Consider the following 18,954-nt stretch of genomic DNA (forward strand, 5'->3'; position numbering starts at 1 on the left):
CTTCATTATGGTCTTTTTTTTTTTTTTTTTTGGTCTCCAGGGTTATTTCTGGGGCTCGGTGGCTGCTCCTGGAGGCCATTTTTCCCATTTTGTTGCCCTTGTTGTTGTTATTATTATTGTTGTCATTGTTGTTGCTGCTGCTGCTGGATAGGACAGAGAGAAACCGGGAGAGGAGGGGAGACAGAGAGGAGAGAAAGACAAACACCTGCAGACCTGCTTCACTACCCGTGAAGCGACCCCTACATGAGGGGAGCCAGGGGCTCGAACCGGGGTCCTCACACCAGTCCTTGCACTTTGTACCACGTGCGCTTAACCTGCTGCGCTACCAGCCGATCCACCTCCCCTTTTGTTTTTACCAGAGCACTGCTCAGCTCTGGCTTACAGTGCAGGGGATTGAACCTGGGACCTTGGAGCCTCAAGCATGAAAGTCTCTTTGCATAACCATTATGTTATCTACCCCCGGTAACTGCACTTAATATAGAATTTGCTCCTCTTATAGTGTAGACAGATGTTTAGACTAGTAGCTATAAGGATATTGAATTCTACCACTGTCCTAAAAACTATATTTCTTGGTCCCTAAAGAAGATACTTCCTTGACATCAGTGATGGATTCTGGTGTGATAGCCCCTCACTTTAATCTGTGCCCTTCCCACCTCTGTGACCTTGGAAAAGACACTTGAATTCTAAGCCTCAGTCCTCAATGGAACACTGTGAGAGGTGTTCCTGTCCAGTGTGCCTGTGCATGGGTGCTAATATGAATGTTTCTTCTTTATAACTTTGATTTTAAAAAAAAAGTCAAAGTCAATACTGAGTGAATTGAGGTTATTCAAACATATGCTTTAATTATGTCTTATCTTATACTTTTTTAAATTTTATTTTATTTTGCCTCCAGGGTTATCCCTGGGGGCTGGGTACCTACACTACAAATCCACTGCTCCTAGAGGCCTTTTTTTTTTTGGGGGGGGGATAGGACAGAGACATTGAGAGAGGAGGGGAAGACAGAGAGGGGGAGAGAAAGATAGACACCTGCAGACCTGTTCCAGTGCTTTTGAAGCGACTCCCTGCAGGTGGGGAGCCGGGGGCTCAAAGCAGGATCCTTGCACTAGTCCCTGCATTTCGTACTATGTGCACTTAACCCAGTTAATCACCACCCAACCTCCAATTATGCCACTTTTAAAGTTGCAGTTACTAAAGCTTTATCAATGTCATTAAGTGAGGATTTACTAATATATATATATATGTGTGTGTATTATATATAATACATATATATGTATACACATAGAACAGCTAAGAGATTTTGGAAAAGGAAGAGGAAATTGGGAGTCAGGCGGTAGAGCAGCAAGTTAAGCTCAGGTGGCGCAAAGCGCAAGGACTGGCATAAGGATCCCAGCTTGAGCCCCCTGCTGCCCACCTGCAGGGGGGGGGTCACTTCACAAGCAGTGAAACAGGTCTGCAGCTATCTGTATTTCTCCCCCCCCGTCTTCCTCTCCTCTCTCGATTTCTCTCTGTCCTATCCAACAACAATGACATCAATAACAACAATAACTACAACAATAAAAAAAAGGGCAACAAAAATAAATAAATATATTAAAAAATTAAAAAATATTTTAAACAGTTTTTTTATACTTATTAATTTATTTTCCCTTTTTGTTGCCCTTGTTTTCTTGTTGTAGTTATTGTTGTTGTAATTGATGCCGTCGTTGTTGGATAGGACAGAGAGAAATGGAGAGAGGAGGGGAAGACAGAGAGGGGAGAGAAAGACAGACACCTGCAGACCTGCTTCACCGCTTGTGAAGCGACTTCAGAGAAAGAGAAGAGGAAAAAAAAAAAAAAAGAAAGAAAGGACATTCAGAAATAGTGGGAGTGATTTAGAAAGGAAAACAACAACACGGGAATGAGTATATAGTTAAAGAAATAATAGTCAACCCATATCTGTGATCCTAGGAGAACTGCTGAAGTTTCTTTCTTTTTTTTTTTTTTTAAAAGACCTTTTTAAAAATTTATTATCTTTATTTACTGGATAGAGACAGCCAGAAATTGAGAGGGAAGGGGGAGATAGAGAGGGAGAGAAACAGACACATACAGCTCTGCTTCACCACTCATGAACTTTCCCCCTGCAAGTGGGGTCTGAGGACTCGAACCCGGGTTCTTGTGCATTATTACATGTGTGCTCAACTAGGTGTGCCACCACCCCGCCCCTAGCTGTAGTTTCCAATAGACGGAATGGGCACACAGAACTCTGGTGGTGGTAACAGTGTGTAGTTATACCCATTACCTCATTGATTTTATTTGTAAAATAAAATTTACAAAATCAATTTATTGTAAATTTTATTTGTAAAATAAAATTTACAAAATCAATTTATTGATTTTGTAAATCAATATTAAATCACTTCCCCAATAAAAATAAATAAAAAAATAAATCTTTTAAAAAATTAAATCATTAATAAAAAGGGTGGAATACTTATAAATAGGCTTGTAGGGCAGGAATAGATAGCATAATGGCTATGCAAAGAGACTCTCATGCCTGAGGCTCTGAAGTTCCAGGTTCATTCCCCAGCACCACCACCAGACAGACTTGAACGGGGCTCTGATTTCTCTCTCTTTCTCTGTATCTTTCTTGCTAACACTCTTATTAAAATAAAACAAAAAATATTTTTAAAAATTAAGACAAGAATTGTGTGAATAGTATAATTAATTATGCTAATTTCCAAATGACACATCTACAATAAAGGATTTCATCTAACATCTAGCAATCATGAAGAGACATAAAAATAAGCAAACTAAAAACCAAACAAGCTTTATTAAAGGGAGCCAGGCAGCGGCACACCCAGTAGATTGTACATTTCACCATGCTCAAGGACCCAAGTTCAAGCCTCTAGTCCCTACATCCAGGGGCAAAAATTCACAAGCTGTGAAGCAGGGCTGTAGGTGTGTGTTTCTCCCTCCCTATCTCCCCCTTCCCTGTCGATTTCTCTCTGTCCAGTAGATTAAAAAAAGATAATGACAATGAGACAGCACTTCATATTCACCAGAATGGCTAAACACAAAGACAGTAACAAGCATTTGGAGGTCAGTAGAATCCTCATACAATGCCAATACCCAGAAAATCACAGTCTCTTTGGAAGCCCATTTGGCAGGCTCAAAAAAATGTTAAACATAAAAGTTACTGTACGGCTCAGCAGTTCTCCTGCTACATATTACAAAAAAAGAAAAAAAATACACCCATATAAAGGCTTGTGCATGCATATACACAGCAACACTATTCAAAATAGCCAACTGATCAAACCAACCAATAAGTTGAATTATCGGGGGCTGGGTGGTGGCGCAGTGGGTTAAGTGCACATGGCGTGAAGGGCAAGGACCTCTGTAAGGGTCTGGTTCGAGCCCCCAGCTCCCCACCTACAGGGGGTCACCTCACAAGTGGTGAAGCAGGTCTGCAGGTATCTATCTTTCTCTCCCCCTCTGTCTTCCCCATCTCTCTCGGTTTCTCTCTGTCCTATCCAACAACAACAGCTATGACAACGGTAACAATAACAACTACAAGGGCAACAAAATGAGGAAAATAGCCTCTAGGAGCAGTGGATTCAGCACCAAGCCCTAACAATAACCCTGGAGGTAAAAAAGAAAAAAAAAAAGCTGAATTATCAACTGAGGAATGGATAAACAAAGTATAACCAAACGACAGAACACAATTCAGAAAGAAAAAGAAACAACATACCAGCTATCAAGAACAATGAACCCACCTTCTCTGACCCATCTTGGACAGAACTAGAAGGAATTATGTTAAGTGAGCTAAGTCAGAAAGATAAAGATGAGTATGGGATGATCCCACTCATCAACAGAAGTTGAGTAAGAAGATCTGAAAGGGAAACTAAAAGCAGGACCTGAGCAAATTACAGCAGGAACCTCACATCTCCACTATAGAGCCTCTACTTCCCCCAGTCCTGGAACCCTTGGATAGGGCCCACTTTCCCATATGCCTCTCCCAATCCATATCAAATAATATTGCATCTGCCGATCACAACCTAATCAACGCAATGATTGCCACCTCAACATGCTTCACGTCAGACTGTGTCCAGAGACTTCACGTGTGGAATGACAACCCTTCAGCTTCATTACTCGGGTGAGACCTTTCCTTTCATAGAATACTCTAATTCCATCTCAGGTGGTTCACTTTCTAACAAAGTCCCAAAACCTAGATATACACCAGGTTCTGTGAGAGAGAGCATATGTTCACACGTATCCGTAAACTACTGCAAAATATATACCTGAAAGCAGAAGTACACTAGAGTTTGCATTGAGTATCCCCCTAACACTTCCTCTCCACTATTCCAAGCTTTGGGTCCATGATTGCTCAACAATTTGTTTGGCTTTGTATGTTAACTCTCTTTTCAGTCACCAGGTTCCAGATGTCATCAGGATGCCGGCCAGGATTTCCTGGCCTGAAGACCCCACCAATGTGCCCTGGAGCTCTGCTTCTCCAGAGACCCACCCTACTAGGGAAAGAGAGAGGCAGACTGGGAGTATGGACCGACCAATCAACGCCCGTGTTCAGCGGGGAAGCAATTACAGAAGCTAGACCTTCCACCTTCTACAATCCACAATGACCCTGGGTCCATGCTACCAGAGGGATAGAGAATGGGAAAGCTATCAGGGGAGGGGGTGGGATATGGAGATTGGGTGGTGGGAATTGTGTGGAGTTGTACCCCTCCTACCCTATGGTTTTGTTAATTAATCTTTTCTTAAATTAAAAAAAAAAAAAAAAGAAACAACATACCAATAATACATGTCCCAATGTATGGACCTTAAAATCATTAGCTACATATAATAATACATACATAATCAGATACAAAAGACCGGTTACTGGACTGGGAGATGGCGCACCCAGATGGCATAGCACACTTTGCCAAGTACAAGGACCTGAATTCAAGCCCCCACTACCACTAGCAGGTGGGTGCATGGTACCATGGGAAGCTCCATGAATAGTGAGGCAGGGCTGCAGTATCTCTCCTTTCTCACCTGGAATCAAAAGAAAGGAAAAAAATATGCATGGAGCTGTGGAATGCAAGTGAAAGAAAAATATCAGATATCACCATATGAAATTTCCAGAATGGGGAAAACTTAGACAGAAATTAGCTCAGTGGTTCCAGAGCTGGAGGAGGATGAGGTGTGGACATCTGGAGGGCAGGCTTCTTGGGGTGGGGGGGGTTGTAAATACTCTAAAACTTGATTAAGACGATGATTGTGCCATCCTGTAGATATGACAAAAACAGTAACGTTGCCTGTTATAAATGGGTGAACTTGACAGAATATAAATTACACATCAGTAGGGGAGTCGGGCGGTAGAGCAGCGGGCTAAGCGCAGCGGGCTAAGCGCAGGTGGCGCAAAGCGCAAGGACTGGCGCAAAGATCCCTGGTTCCCCACCTGCAGGGGAGTCGCTTCACAGGTGGTGAAGCAGGTCTGCAGGTGTCTATCTTTCTCTCCCCCTCCTGTCTTCCCCTCTGTCTTCCTCTCCTCTCTCCAATTCTCTCTGTCCTATCCAACAAAGACGGCATCAATAACAACAACAATAATAACTACAACAAAACAACAAGGGCAACAAAAGAGAATAAAGTATAAAAAAATTTTTTTAAATTACACATCAGTAAAATGGATAGACAATCAAACCTAAAAGACAAACACAGAACCAACAGCAGTGACTAATGTTCTTAAAATGTCAGGAATTCTTGGCAAGCAAGATAGCTCAACTGGGAGGGGACCTGCTTAGTCATGTGTGCAAATCAGATTTGAGCACAACCACCCTACACACTGGGAGAAGCTTTGGTGCTTTGGTGTCTTCCCCACCCTCCCTGTTTCCACCTGTTATCTCTTCCTATCTGAAAAAGTTAGCAGTGAAGCTCCAGGAACAACAAAAAGAAAATGTCAAGAATTCTTGCAAAGCACTGAAAAGATAGCTACATGTTTGTTTTTAAACATTCCTTTTAGTGAGGGGGGGGAGAGGGAGAGGGAGAGATGAACACCAGGGATCTGTGGTATCAGGAATCAACTCAATCAACCTCACACAACAAATCCTCTGATCAACCACTGAGCCAACTCTCTGGCTACAACATGCTCCTCTTAAGTCAGCAAAGGTGGTCCGGGAGGTGGTGCAGTGGATAAAGCATTGGATTCTCAAGCATGAAGTCCCAAGTTCAATTCCTGGCAGCACATGTACCACAGTGATGGCTGGTTCTTTCTATCTCTCCTCCTATCTTTCTCATAAATAAATAAATTCTTTTTTAAAAAAAAAAGTCAACAAAGGAGGGCTGGGTAGTGGTGTATACCTGGCTAAGCACACACATTACAATGTGCAATGACCCAGGTTCAAATCCCTAGTCCCCATCTGTAGGGGATAAACTTCATGAGTGGTGAAGAAATGCTGCAAGAGTCTCCCTCTCACCTCTTGATTTCTGTCTCTATTCAATAAATAATAAACTATTTTAAAAGTTAACAAAGGATGTCATTATTATTATTATTATTATTATTATTATTATTATTATTATTAAGAAAGGCAGGAGAGGGGGCTGGGTGATGGTGCACCTGGTTAAGTGCACATATTACAATGCACAAGGACCTGGGTTCAAGCCCCTAGCCCCACCTGCAGGAGGAAAGCTTTGCAAGTGGTGAAGCAGGGCTGCAGGTGTCTCTCTGTCTCTCTCCCTCTATCACCCCTTCCCTCTTGATTTCTGACTGTCTCTATCCAAGAAATAAAGATAGTAAAAAAAAAAAAGAAAAGAAAAGAAAGGCAGGAAAGAGAGAAAGAAAGAAGAGATGATCTGGGGATTGAACTCAGGACCTCATGCTTGAGACCAATGCTTTATCCATTATGCCATCTCCCAAAATATAGTCAATTTACTTTTTAAAGAACACAAGTATCTAAAAAACACGGGGTTTTAATTAAACAATTTTAAATTCATGTTTATTAAATACTTAAAAGGTGACTAGTCCCCATAGGGCCAGCCTAGACATGCCCCTCCATTGCCACCAATGGCAGCTAGCCTTGCTCTCAGATCTGTGATGAATGGGGCATGCTCACCATGCTGTCTCACCGCCTGTGTTCATCTTCCACCCTCAGTTACAACAGCTACAACCAACACATGGTGAATGCCTGGGAATGTATAGAAACTCTCTTCTTTCTTATTTATTTATTTGTTTATTTTATTATTTTTAACCAGAGTCCTGCTCAATTCTGGCTGATGGTGGTGCTGGGGATTGAACCTGGGACCTCAGAGCCTCAGGCAGGAAAGTCTCTTCTTTTTTTTTAATGACCATTTTGCTATTTCCCCTGCCTTCATATTGTTTAAGCACACTATAAACCACCATTTTATTTTAAAAAAAATTAACTGTGTTGAGCAAACATATTAAGCCTATACAATGTCTAAACAAAGCACTGAAAATATCACTGTGGGGAACGGGTGGTGGTGCATCTGATTAAGCGCACATGTGACAATGCTCAAAGACCCAGGTTCGAACCCCCAGTCTCCACCTTTGGGAGAAAGCTTTGCAAGTGGTGAAGTAATATTGCAGGTGTCTCTCTTTGTCTCTCCCTCTCTATCACCCCCTTCCCTCTAGATTTCTGGCTGTCTTTATCCAACAGATATAATAAAGATAATTTAAAAAAAGGGGGCAGGTGGTAGCGCGGGCTAAGCACAGGTGGCAAAGCAAAAGGACCGGTGTAGGGATCCCAGTTGGAGCCCCGGACTCCCCACCTGCAGGGGCATTGCTTCACAAGCGATGAAACAGGTCTTTTTATGTCTTGGTATTAATGTGAAATGTTTAATCCTGAAAACTGTCTGAGTATGGGCGGGGTAGATAGCACAACGGTTATGTTAGTGATTCTCATGCATGAGGCTTCTAACCATGGTTCTTCTATTGAGTTTATACTGTTTAAACAACCTTGAAACCATACTAGAAAGGACTTCCAAAATTATAAAGGTACTTAAACCAATTAAAATCGAGTTATCAATTATAGTAAACTAATCTGCTACAAGTTTTCTTTCACAAGTAAGTGAATTACAGCTGTCAAATCTTCACATGAAAAAGCATCTGCTCATATGGAATCCCTGGAAATCCATTTGGACCCCTGTTCTCTGATATCGCCCACAAGATGGCACGACTACAGCAGCCGCCCCCGCCCCCCCAAAACCAATGATGTGACCTGGCATGACCTGAAGAAACTGATTCACAGACTCCAAAGCTCACTCTCTATAGAAAAGTGGAATTACAGTGGCTGACCTTCCCCATCGAGATAGATGTGCAGCGTTTCAACCCCTGGCATTTCTTTTCCTGATCATCGACATTGAACTGACACTTATATTGGACTTACTGGTACACCTCTTGGACACTTTGCACAACCTTACAGCAGCTTCCCTTTACGCTGCTGGGTTTCTCAAAGACTGAGCGCAGCAGTCCATGGACTTTGCAGCCAGCTGCCTTGGGACTCTATAGGCCATGGGCCCTCGCCTGCAGACCCTGGCCACAGAGGCAGGAAAACCCCCCTCCTTACTAGGTCCTGCCCCCAGAGGCAGGAAACGCCTTTTGAGGCATGAAACACCCCCCAGAGGCAAGAGATGCCCACAGAGGCAGGAAACGCCCTTTGAGGCATGAAACACCCCCAGAGGCAAGAGATGCCCACAGAGGCAGGAAACGCCCTTTGAGGCATGAAAAGCCCCCAGAGGCAAGAGATGCCCCCAGAGGCAGGAAACACCCTTTCGCCTGATAGGCCCTGTCCTCTGAGGCAGGAAACGCCCCCTCAGGCCTCCCCTTGGCATCACACTGGTTCTTGCTGCTCTCCTATTTGTTCCTCCATGTCTTATGCCAGTTCTTTTGAAAACGCCTGCATGATATAGGTTTCTGTTCACCCCACACTCCTGATACTATGGCCATTAGTTAAAAAGAAAGGGGGAAATGTTGGTCTGCTTCTAATTCTGCTTCTGAGATCCCTTCTGTTTTGATCATCACATCAGGTTCCCCTGCATTGCTTAACGCTGTGGTCTATTTACATAATCACTGTTTTACCTGAGACCCACCCTGGCTGCAGGGCACTGGTTCAATCCCACTGGTTTGCACTCTCTTTCGCTCTGCCCCCTCTCCTAGTCACACCCTACCACCCTACCACTTCCTTCCTGGAGAGTATAAATGCAGATGACTAAAGCCAGCATGGCATTGTATTGCATTGCATTGCATCCCAGCTCAGCCATGAGTCCCTGGTCATCTGTCTCCCACCCGCAAAGCTAGCCCGGCATCTGGCGCCTGAACAGGGACTGGCAAGTAAACTTCTAACTTGTTAAAAGTTTTTTTCTTCACAAGTAATTGATTACAACTATGTCAAAGCCTACACATGAAGAAGCATCTGCTCATATGGTAAGATATTAAACTATATAAGAAGTTCCTCCATGGGGGTAGATAGCATAATGGTTATACAAAGAGACTCTCATGCCTGAGGCTCCAAATGTCCCAGGTTCAATCCCCCATACCACCATAAATCAGAGCTGAGCAGTGCTCTGGTTTAGGAAAAAAAAAAAAAAAAGACTTCAGAAAAAAAAAAAAAGTTCCTCCATATACAACTTATGTAAATTAACAACATTCACATATTTTTCTACACTTAACTGGTGTATCTCGTTTTGCCACTATAGGCCTGCCTTTGTCAGCCAACAATTTAAAGACTTTTTTTTCCCTTTATAACATCACCCATGCCACAGACATCCCTTACAACCCCCAAAGACAAATGGTTGTTGAGAAGGCCCACCAAACACCTAGGCCCAATTAAGTAAAGAAAAAAAGGGGGATACATCTTCCCAATATTCAGTTGGCTAATGCACTAACTACATTAAACCTCTTTTAATATCTATAAAAATTTGAACCAGACACCCTGCTAACCATGGGAAGCAGATTTGTGTTTCCTTCACAGGAATCCCCAGTAAACCATCTGGACCCCTACACACCCTGACATCACTCACTAGATGGCACGACTACAGCCGTCCCCGACCCCCCCCCACCGAAACCCATGATGTGACCTGACCTGACACAATCTGAAGAACCTGATTCACAGACTCCAAGGACAGAACTTTCTTACCGCCTTCCATTGCTGTCTGCCCTTCTAGCTTCTGCTTCACCTGTCACCTTTTGGCAGTTCCAGCTCACTCTCTACAGAGAAGCAAAGTTCCAGTGGCTATCCTCCCCCATCAAGAGAGACGTGCAGCATTTCTTCCCCTGGTTGTTGGTATTGGACTGACGATTTTATCGGACTTGCTGGTACACCTTTGGACACTCCCTTTACACTGCTGGACTTCTCGAGGACTGACTGTAGAAGTCTATGGACTTTGCAGCCAGCTGTCTCGGGACTCTGCAACACCAGATCACCTCTCTCGCCCCTTGGCCTATCACGCCCCCACTCCTCCGCCTATCAGGCAGTGCTCCCTTTCTGCCCATCAGGCAGCCCCTCTCCGACTACCAGACCTCTCTTCAGTTTCATACTGTTTCAGTTTCATACTGTCCCTCACTCCCTGTCTTATTCCAGTTCTTTTAAAAATGCCTACACAATATAGGTTTCTGTTCACCCCTACACTGCTATTCCTCTGACAGAAATGAAATCTTTTACAGACCTTGACCCATTTATATATGGCCTTTAGAAAGAGGGAGATGTCGGGAAATTGTGAGAATGTGGTTGAACTTGGCAGGACTTGAACCTGAGGAGTGTGTCAATCCTGTTAGTCTCTCTACCAAGAGGATGAGCAAGAAGGGACAGTAGTAACCCCAAAGGTGTGCCTCGTCCTATCAGACTTCCTGCCTCACAAAGCACCCCGCATTCCTGATACTATGGCCATTAGATAAAAAGAAAGGGGGAGATGCGGGCATTATGCCAGATCCCCTGCATTGCTTGATACTATGGCCTATTTACATAATCATTGTTTTGCCTGAAAGATTCCCACCCATGCCTGCGGGGTACATAAATCCCACCAGCCTTCTACCTTCCCAGAGTGCCTTGTTTTCTCCACCCCCTTTTCTAGCGAATCCTGGTGCTGACTTGCCACTTCCGTTTTTACCCTATAAAGCCCGCTGCTGTTCCTGGTCTCTCTCTCTCTTCCGCGTCCCGACCTGGAGAAGGGTTGGCGTGCATAGTGGGAGGTAGCCATTTTGCTAGCTCCATGTAGCCTAAACCTGCTGTGCTCACACCCGACTCTGGGGCGTCTGCATGAATAAAGATTTGCTCTGCCAACAGTTCCTGGTCTCTTCTCTCTCTGGTGACGCTAGCCCGGCAATAAACTATTGACAATTCAGAATATACCTCTATCTGGCTTTAGTGCAATGAGACCTGATGACCCAGTCACTCTTTTAAGTCCTTAGCAAGCAGCATCTCCAATTATAAGCTCCTTGTACACTGTATGTTAGTATCCCTTCCCTATATGTATGTATATAACTTTTATTTTGTTTTTTTTATTGATGCCAGGGTTTCACCACTGTTGGCTGATAGAAACAGAGATGGAGAGAGATAGCACGAAGCTTCCCTGAGTTTGGGGATTGGTCTGACCATGGGCTGAACACAAGGCAAAGCAGGTGTGTCCCCAGCTGTGACATCTTACTGACTCTGTTCTTTTCATACATTCCAGCTGAAAGTACTCTCAGGTTTGGAAAAGGCACTTGCAAATCTAGGGATCAAACTCAGGACCTCATACTTTGGAATCCATGGCTCTACCCACTGAGCTACCTCCTGGACCACTTAGTTGATTCTAGATCAGTGTCATGTAGGGTCTCACTTTCCTCCTCTCCTGCTTCTCAGTTGGGGGGATGGGAAAGCAACATGCACTTTTTTTTTATATGTACACAAAAGCCATCAGAACCGATTATGTGCCATCAGAAGCAAATGACTCATATAACCAGAGGGACTGGAGCATGACGTGCAGTGGCCAAGCAACCCCCATCTGGATGGCAACGGGAAAAACCCAGTGACACTGGAGGCTTAGAATGGACATTTCTAAACTCAGTTTGTGTCATTCTATCCATCCACTCCCACAATATCCTAAACACACTGAAATGTTTTGTTTTGTTTTTTTTAATGTCTGTGCAAAAGAAAAGCCAAGTCAGGCCAATTAAAAAATTCCAAAGATAATATTTACAAAGCCCTGGCTACGCCTGTTATCCTGCAGGCATCAGCAGATGTGCTTCTAAAAGGGGAATATTTAGAGTCAAAGACTAGAATAAAGCAGATCAGAAATCAACACCAAGCTGTCAGGACAGTGGGAAGAATTTATAAAAATATCCTATGGACACAAGAGAGCTTTTTTTTTTCTCTTTTCCAAGCACTTTGGCTCACATCATATTTAATGAAAGAAATAAGATAAAATAAACCTGCCTAAACAGATATAGAAAAAGGAATGTGGGCAGTTTTTCCTCTTAAGTCCCCTCCCCCACCGATTTACTCCTCTCTTCCACTCAAGTAAAAAATCTACTAAAAGAAACCTGCTGAAAGAAATGTAATATATAATCCTCCGGGTGTGTAAGGGCAATGACACCTTTATCCAATTAATCAAGCACTGCAGCAGATTCTAGAGTTTTTGTTGCAGGTCAAGCAGGCACTGACACAACCTCTACAGAGGCCTTCAGGCTCGAGCAACTGCAAGACAAACTAACACCCCCAGGAGGCTGGCAGAAGCTTCTCTGGGAAGGTGCACAGTCCAGGCTGTGCCCTGGAAAGATGAAAGAGAACAAGGAGGCTCCAGGAGGAGAAAGGCGGCATGGAAGAAGGATCTAAACCAGCTACCTGCTTGGTTCTCAGTTTGGATGACAAGTTTGGGAAAAGCCTGTTTCATAGCCAGGCCACGCTGGGACTCTACAATCAATAGCATAGAGAATCCAGATCTGACAACAGTACATAGCCTCTAAAGAAAGCCTGTCCTGGGTGGGGTATAGCATAATGGTTATGCAAGAGGCTTTCATGCCTACGGATCTCAAGTCCCAGGTTCAATTCCCCACACTGCCATAAGCCAGAGCTGAGCAGTGCTCTGGTAAAAAAAAAAAAAAAAGCCTATCTATGGCCCAGGAAGTGGTGCAGTGGATAAAGCACTAGACTCTCAAGCATGAGGTCCTGAGTTCAATCCCTGGCAGCACATGTACCAGAGTAATGTCTGGTTCTTTCTCTCTCTCTCTCTCTCTCTCTCTCTCTCTCTCTCTCTCTTCCTATCCTTATAATAAATAAATTAAATTTAAAAAAAAAGAGGGGCTGGGTAGTGGCACACCTGGTTGAGCATACATGTTACAATGCAAAAGGACCTGGGTTCGAGGCCCCCGTCCCCACCTGCAGGGGGAAGGTTTTGAGTGGTAAAGCAGGGCTGCAGGTGTCTCTCTTTATCTCTTCCTCCCCTCTCAATTTCTGCCTATTTCTATCCAATAAATAGTTTTTTAAAATATTTTTTTAATATTTATTTTATTTATTTATTCCCTTTGTTGTCCTTGTTGTTTTATTGTTGTAGTTATTATTGTTGTTGTCATTGTGGGATAGGACAGAGAGAAATGGAGAGAGGAGGGGAAGACAGAAAGGAGGAGAGAAAGACAGACACCTGCAGACCTGCTTCACCGCCTGTAAAGCGACTCCCCTGCAGGTGGGGAGCCGGGGCTCGAACCGGGATCCTTATGCCGGTCCTTGTGCTTTGCGCCACCTGCGCTTAACCTGCTGTGCTACAGCCCGACTCCCCCAATAAATAGTTTTAAAAAAATTAAAAAATAAAACCTTATAAAATTAGAAAAAAAAAAAAAAGAAAAAGAGAGAAAGAAAGCCCATCCTGTGAGCAAGCATTGCAGTGCTCAAGGACCCAGTTTCAAGGCCCTACTCCCCACCTTCAGGAGGGGAAGCTTCACAAATGGTGAAGCAAGACTAGGTGTTGATCTTCCTCTCGGTCTCCTCCTTCCCTCTCAATTTCTGCCTCTATCCAAAATAAGTAAGATATATTAAAATAAATAAATAAAAAGGCCAACCTTTACAAACCACTTTCTGTGGGGCTCACCTTCCAGCCAGCACGTCTGCATGTCTCCTCTTCCTTGGATAAGGACACAGCTCCAGGCTGCCCAGACCTCACACCCTTCCCACAACCCCACAATGTCTCCACCAGACTCCTAGCTGGCACTATGGAAAGTGCATGATCTAAGGCAATGGTTTCCCTAGTGCATTTCACATGAACCACACAGTGACAGGAGCTGGTGACTCACACACACAAGCAGGCGTTGGCGAGTACCCAGACCCACTGAAGTCCCACAGCTCTGACCAGCCTATGTGGGAGACATCTGGCAGGCACTGACTCCCCTTACCATTAACCATTCTGAGAAAAAGTACCAGCCTCATGAATCATTCCCATGGTAGAGATGTTTTCCTACAGAGTTCAACTTAGGAGATGCCGACTGAATAAAACAGGACAAGAGCTGTCTTCTGCCAGCAGAGAGCCCAAATAAAAGCCAGTCCTTTGGAGAAAGACACCAGATGACATGAAGTCCTTCAACCAGCTCATCTCACAGACAGACAAGGAGGAGCACCCAGGCTGGTGAGGATTTCAGACCTCACAGGAAGTGAGCCCTAAAGCAGACTGGCTGGCTGGTGGGAGAAAGAGGGGAATGTGTCCATTCAGGCTCCTCACTGATCTGGGCAGCAGCCACCACCCCTAGGGGGCCTGGTAGTGGACAGGCTGTGGGGTGGTGATAGGACACACAAATCTGTACTTTCTGCTCTATCTTGTTAGGACCCCAAAACTACCCTAGGAAACAATGTAATTTTTTAATGCAAAATATTAATGGGTGAAATATTGATGTCTGCTACAACATGAACCTTAAAAACTGCATTTTTGAGGGTCGGTGGTAGCGCACTGGGTTAAGAGCATATAGTGTGAAGCACAAGGACAGGCACAGGGAACCTGGTTTGAGGCCCTGGTTCCCCACCTGTGTGTGGGGGGTCGCATTGCAAACAGTGAAGGAAATCTACAGGTGTCTATCTTTTTCTCCCCTTCACCTCTCAATTTCTCTCTGTCCTATCCAACAACAACAACAACAATGGAAAAAATGGCCGCCAGGAGCAGTAGATTTGTAGTGTGGGCACCGAGCCCCAGTGATAACCCTGGAGTCAAAAAAAAGAAACCTGTTATTATTATTATTATTGTTACTGATGTTATTATTGTTATTACTACTATTACTACACTGAGGAGAAAAGGTCTACTCACAAAATACTACATATGGTATGATTCTATTTATATAAAATGTCCAGAATCAGCAAATCTGTAGAGACAAAAGATTGTGTGTGTGTGCGTGTTATGATTACTCACAACTCTGTGGCTATACTTCAGTCAGGTTGTTGGGATCCATGTCATGCAAATACTATAAAAGAAGGCTGAAAAAGTATTTTAGAGGCTAGAAGTCAGAGGTAGAGTACTGCCAAAAGATAGAGAGACTTCACAGTAACTCAGCAGGCAAACATGCCATAATATCCATCAGGACCAGCTGACGCGCACATGGGTAGCGCACCTGTTCTGCCCTGCCCACACCACAACCCGGGAAGCTCACACCACACTGGGGGAAGTTTCCAGTGCTGTGGTGCCTTTCCCTCACTCACTTCCTCTGCCTGTCTCTCTTTTTTCACCAGAAAAAAGAAAAAGTCATCCTGATATGGGATGATCTCACTCTCAGGCCAAAGTTGAAAAACAAGATTAGATAAGAAAACACAAGTAGAACCTGAAATGGAATTGGCGTATTGCACCAAAGTAAAAGACTCTGGGGTGGGTGGGTGGGTGGGGAGAATACAGGTCCATGAAAGATGATGAATGACATAGTGGGGGTTGTATTGTTAAATGGGGATCTGGGGAATGTTATGCATGTACAAACTATTGTATTCACTGTTGAATGTAAAACATTAATTCCCCAATAAAGAAATAAATTATTTTTAAAAAAAAAGAAAAAAAAAAAGAAAAAGTCATCCTGGAGCGGTGAATCCCCAGCAACAGCAAAATAAATAAACAATACACACATGCATTCACATATAGAAGCCTGTGGCCCTAGCAATAGGGCCTCAATGTACACTGAGCTACAGAATGAAAGAAACAAACAACTGACAGTCATCGTGGGAAGTGCTAACAATAATTCCTTAGCAAGAAATAAAACTAGATCCAAAAAAAAAGATCAAGAAAGATGTCATCTATATAGGATCCCATCCTGATTTCCCTGGGCAGACAAACTCACCAATGTGTCCTGAAACTTCACTTCTCCAGAGCCCTGCCCCACCAGGGAAAGGTAGAAGCAAGCTGCGTGTATATATCGGTCTGTCAACATCCATGTCCAGCAGAGAAGCAATTACAGAAGCCATAACTCCTACCTTCTGCACCCCAAAAAGAATTCTGGTCCATATTCCCAGATGGGTAAAGGGTAAGGGAAGTAAACCAGAGCGTTCTGAATCCCAATTCCATTAGAGCCCAAAGCACCTGTAGCCAGGAATCTTATTTGTATACCACCACTGAAAGAGAGGCAAGTTGGGAAAACACCAGAGGAAGCCAGGCACTGTTTCTTTTATCAGAAAGAGAAGAGGGAAAAAAGGAAAGACACTCAGAAATAGTAATAGGTGTAGGTGTTGCTTAGAAAGGAAGAGAAGGTTCCACCTGCAGGAGAGTCGATTCACAGGCGGTGAAGCGGGACTGCAAGGTGTCTTATCTTTCTCTCCTCCTCTCTGTCTTCCCCTCCTCTCTCCGTTTCTCTCTGTCCTATCCAACAACAATGACATCAATAACAATAATAACTACAACAATAAAAAAAAAAACATTGAATAAAAAAAGAAAGGAAGAAAAGGGGAGTCGTGCGGTAGCTCAGCGGGTTAAGCGCAGGTGGCGCAAAGCACAAGGACTGATGTAAGGATCCCGGTTCGAGCCCCCGGCTCCCCACCTGCAGGGGAGTCACTTCACAGGGGTGAAGCAGGTCTGCATGTGTCTGTCTTTCTCTCCCCCTCTGTCTTCCCCTCCTCTCTCCATTTCTTTCTGTCCTATCCAACAACGACGACAACAATAACTACAACAATAAAACAACAAGGGCAACAAAAGGGAATAAATAAAATTAAAAAAAAAAAAAGAAAGGAAGAAAAGGTTAAGCGCACGTGGCGCAAAGTGCAAGGACAGCATAAGGATCCTGGCTCGAGCCCCCAGCTCCCCACCTACAGGGGAGTCACTTTACAGGCAGTGAAGCAGGTCTGCTGGTGTCTATCTTTCTCTCCCCCTCTCTGTCTTCCCCTCCTCTCTCGATTTCTCTCTGCCCTATCTAACAACGATAACATCAATAACATCAACAATAATAACTACAACAACAATAAAAAAAAAAGGGCAACAAAAGAGAAAAAAATTAGAAAGGGAGAGAAGGCAGAACCACAGGAAAAAATGGGCAAATATATATAAATATAGAGAGTTATAGAAGTGTAAGGACCAGAGTAAGGATCCTGGCTCAGGCCCCAGGCTCCTCACCTGCAGAGGGGGTCGCCTCACAAGTGGTGAAGCAGGTCTGCAGGTGTCTATCTTTCTCTCCTCTGCTTTGTCTTCCCCTCCTCTCTCCATTTTTCTGTCCTATCCAACAACAATGACATCAGTAACAACAATAATAATAACCACAACAACGATAAAACAAGGATGACAAAAGGGAAAATAAATATTTCTTATGGAGGTGGTACAGTGGATAAAGCACTGGACTCTCAAGCGTGAGGTCCCAAGTTCAATCCTCAGCTGCCCATGTACCAGAGTAATGTCTGGTTCTTTCTCTCTTCCGCCTATCTTTCTCATAAATAAATAATTTAAAAAAGAAAATATATTTTAAAAAATATGCTGAGTATAATAAATATCAGTAAATGGCCATCTAATAATTTATTTTCTCCTTACAATTTAAGAGACTATTTAAGCAGTTAAGTACTCTTAACGCTGACCAAGGTAATTTGTACTTTATCCTTTTTTTAAATATTTATTTATTTTCCCTTTAGTTGCCCTTGCTGTTTTATTGTTGTAGTTATTATTGTTATTCTTGATGTCATCATTGTTGTCCCTACTTTCTTCTTTTTAAAGTAAAAAAAATAATAATAAGTTCCAAGAATGGAGACTCATCCAAACCATTTCATTTCCCCCAAAACAAAATGGCTGTATTCATTCCTCTTGGATGTTTAAATTCCACTGTCCCCTACACCAAGGTGGTGATTGATGGAAAACGCTGGTTCTCTTCAGAGAGGACCCTCTCCCCAGGTACAAAGCACCTAAGCATGGGTGCTTTAGGTGCCCTGCAGACATAGCACAGCAGGGGGTGGCCCTAGCCAACGTCCATTCACACACAACTGCTCATTCAGTCACTAATTTATCCATTCATCCCCTGCGTCAGGCATTCCAGGAGCAGTGGATTGATGTCTTCTCCTCCCAGGAGGGAGCCTGCTGTGCTGCTTAGCCTCACAGCATTCCCCAGGGTTCACATGCTTCACAACTCAGATGCTTCTTAGCAGCTACCCACTAGGGCCAGGCTATCTGCTCAAGGGATTCTGTTAACCCCCGGCAACGCCAGAGGCATTCACCTAACCACCTTCAAGAAGCCGAGAGCAAAGCCAGAGCACAGGCACCATGTCCCTACCCCAAGCACCCACATGCTTGCTCCCTCCATCCCGTCAGCCACTCACACCCCAGTGGAGGAGGTCAGGAACAAGCTGAGCCCCAGGACAGGCGCAGAAACAGGATGTGTCTGGTTCACCACAGCTGTCATGGCGGAGGTTTGAGGTAGCTTGTGCTCTTAAAGATAGCAAGCTGCAAATCAGCACCATCCATCCGATTGTTGAGGGAGAATTCAGGACACAGGGGGTCCTGAGGGACCTTTTCTTTCTTAAGTTTGCACACATGTACCTGGGGTGCACAGTAGCTTATTTTGTTCTCACTGAA

General features: G+C 43.9%; 1 protein-coding gene across 1 annotated transcript in view; it reads right to left on the bottom strand.

Moving 5' to 3' along the window:
* Positions 1–18,954, bottom strand: part of NINL (ninein like) — a 90,789-nt gene that overhangs the window by 58,860 nt on the left and 12,975 nt on the right. The window lies entirely within an intron of this gene.

This window comes from Erinaceus europaeus, chromosome 1 (assembly GCF_950295315.1).
Source record: "Erinaceus europaeus chromosome 1, mEriEur2.1, whole genome shotgun sequence".
Lineage (NCBI taxonomy): Eukaryota > Metazoa > Chordata > Mammalia > Eulipotyphla > Erinaceidae > Erinaceus > Erinaceus europaeus.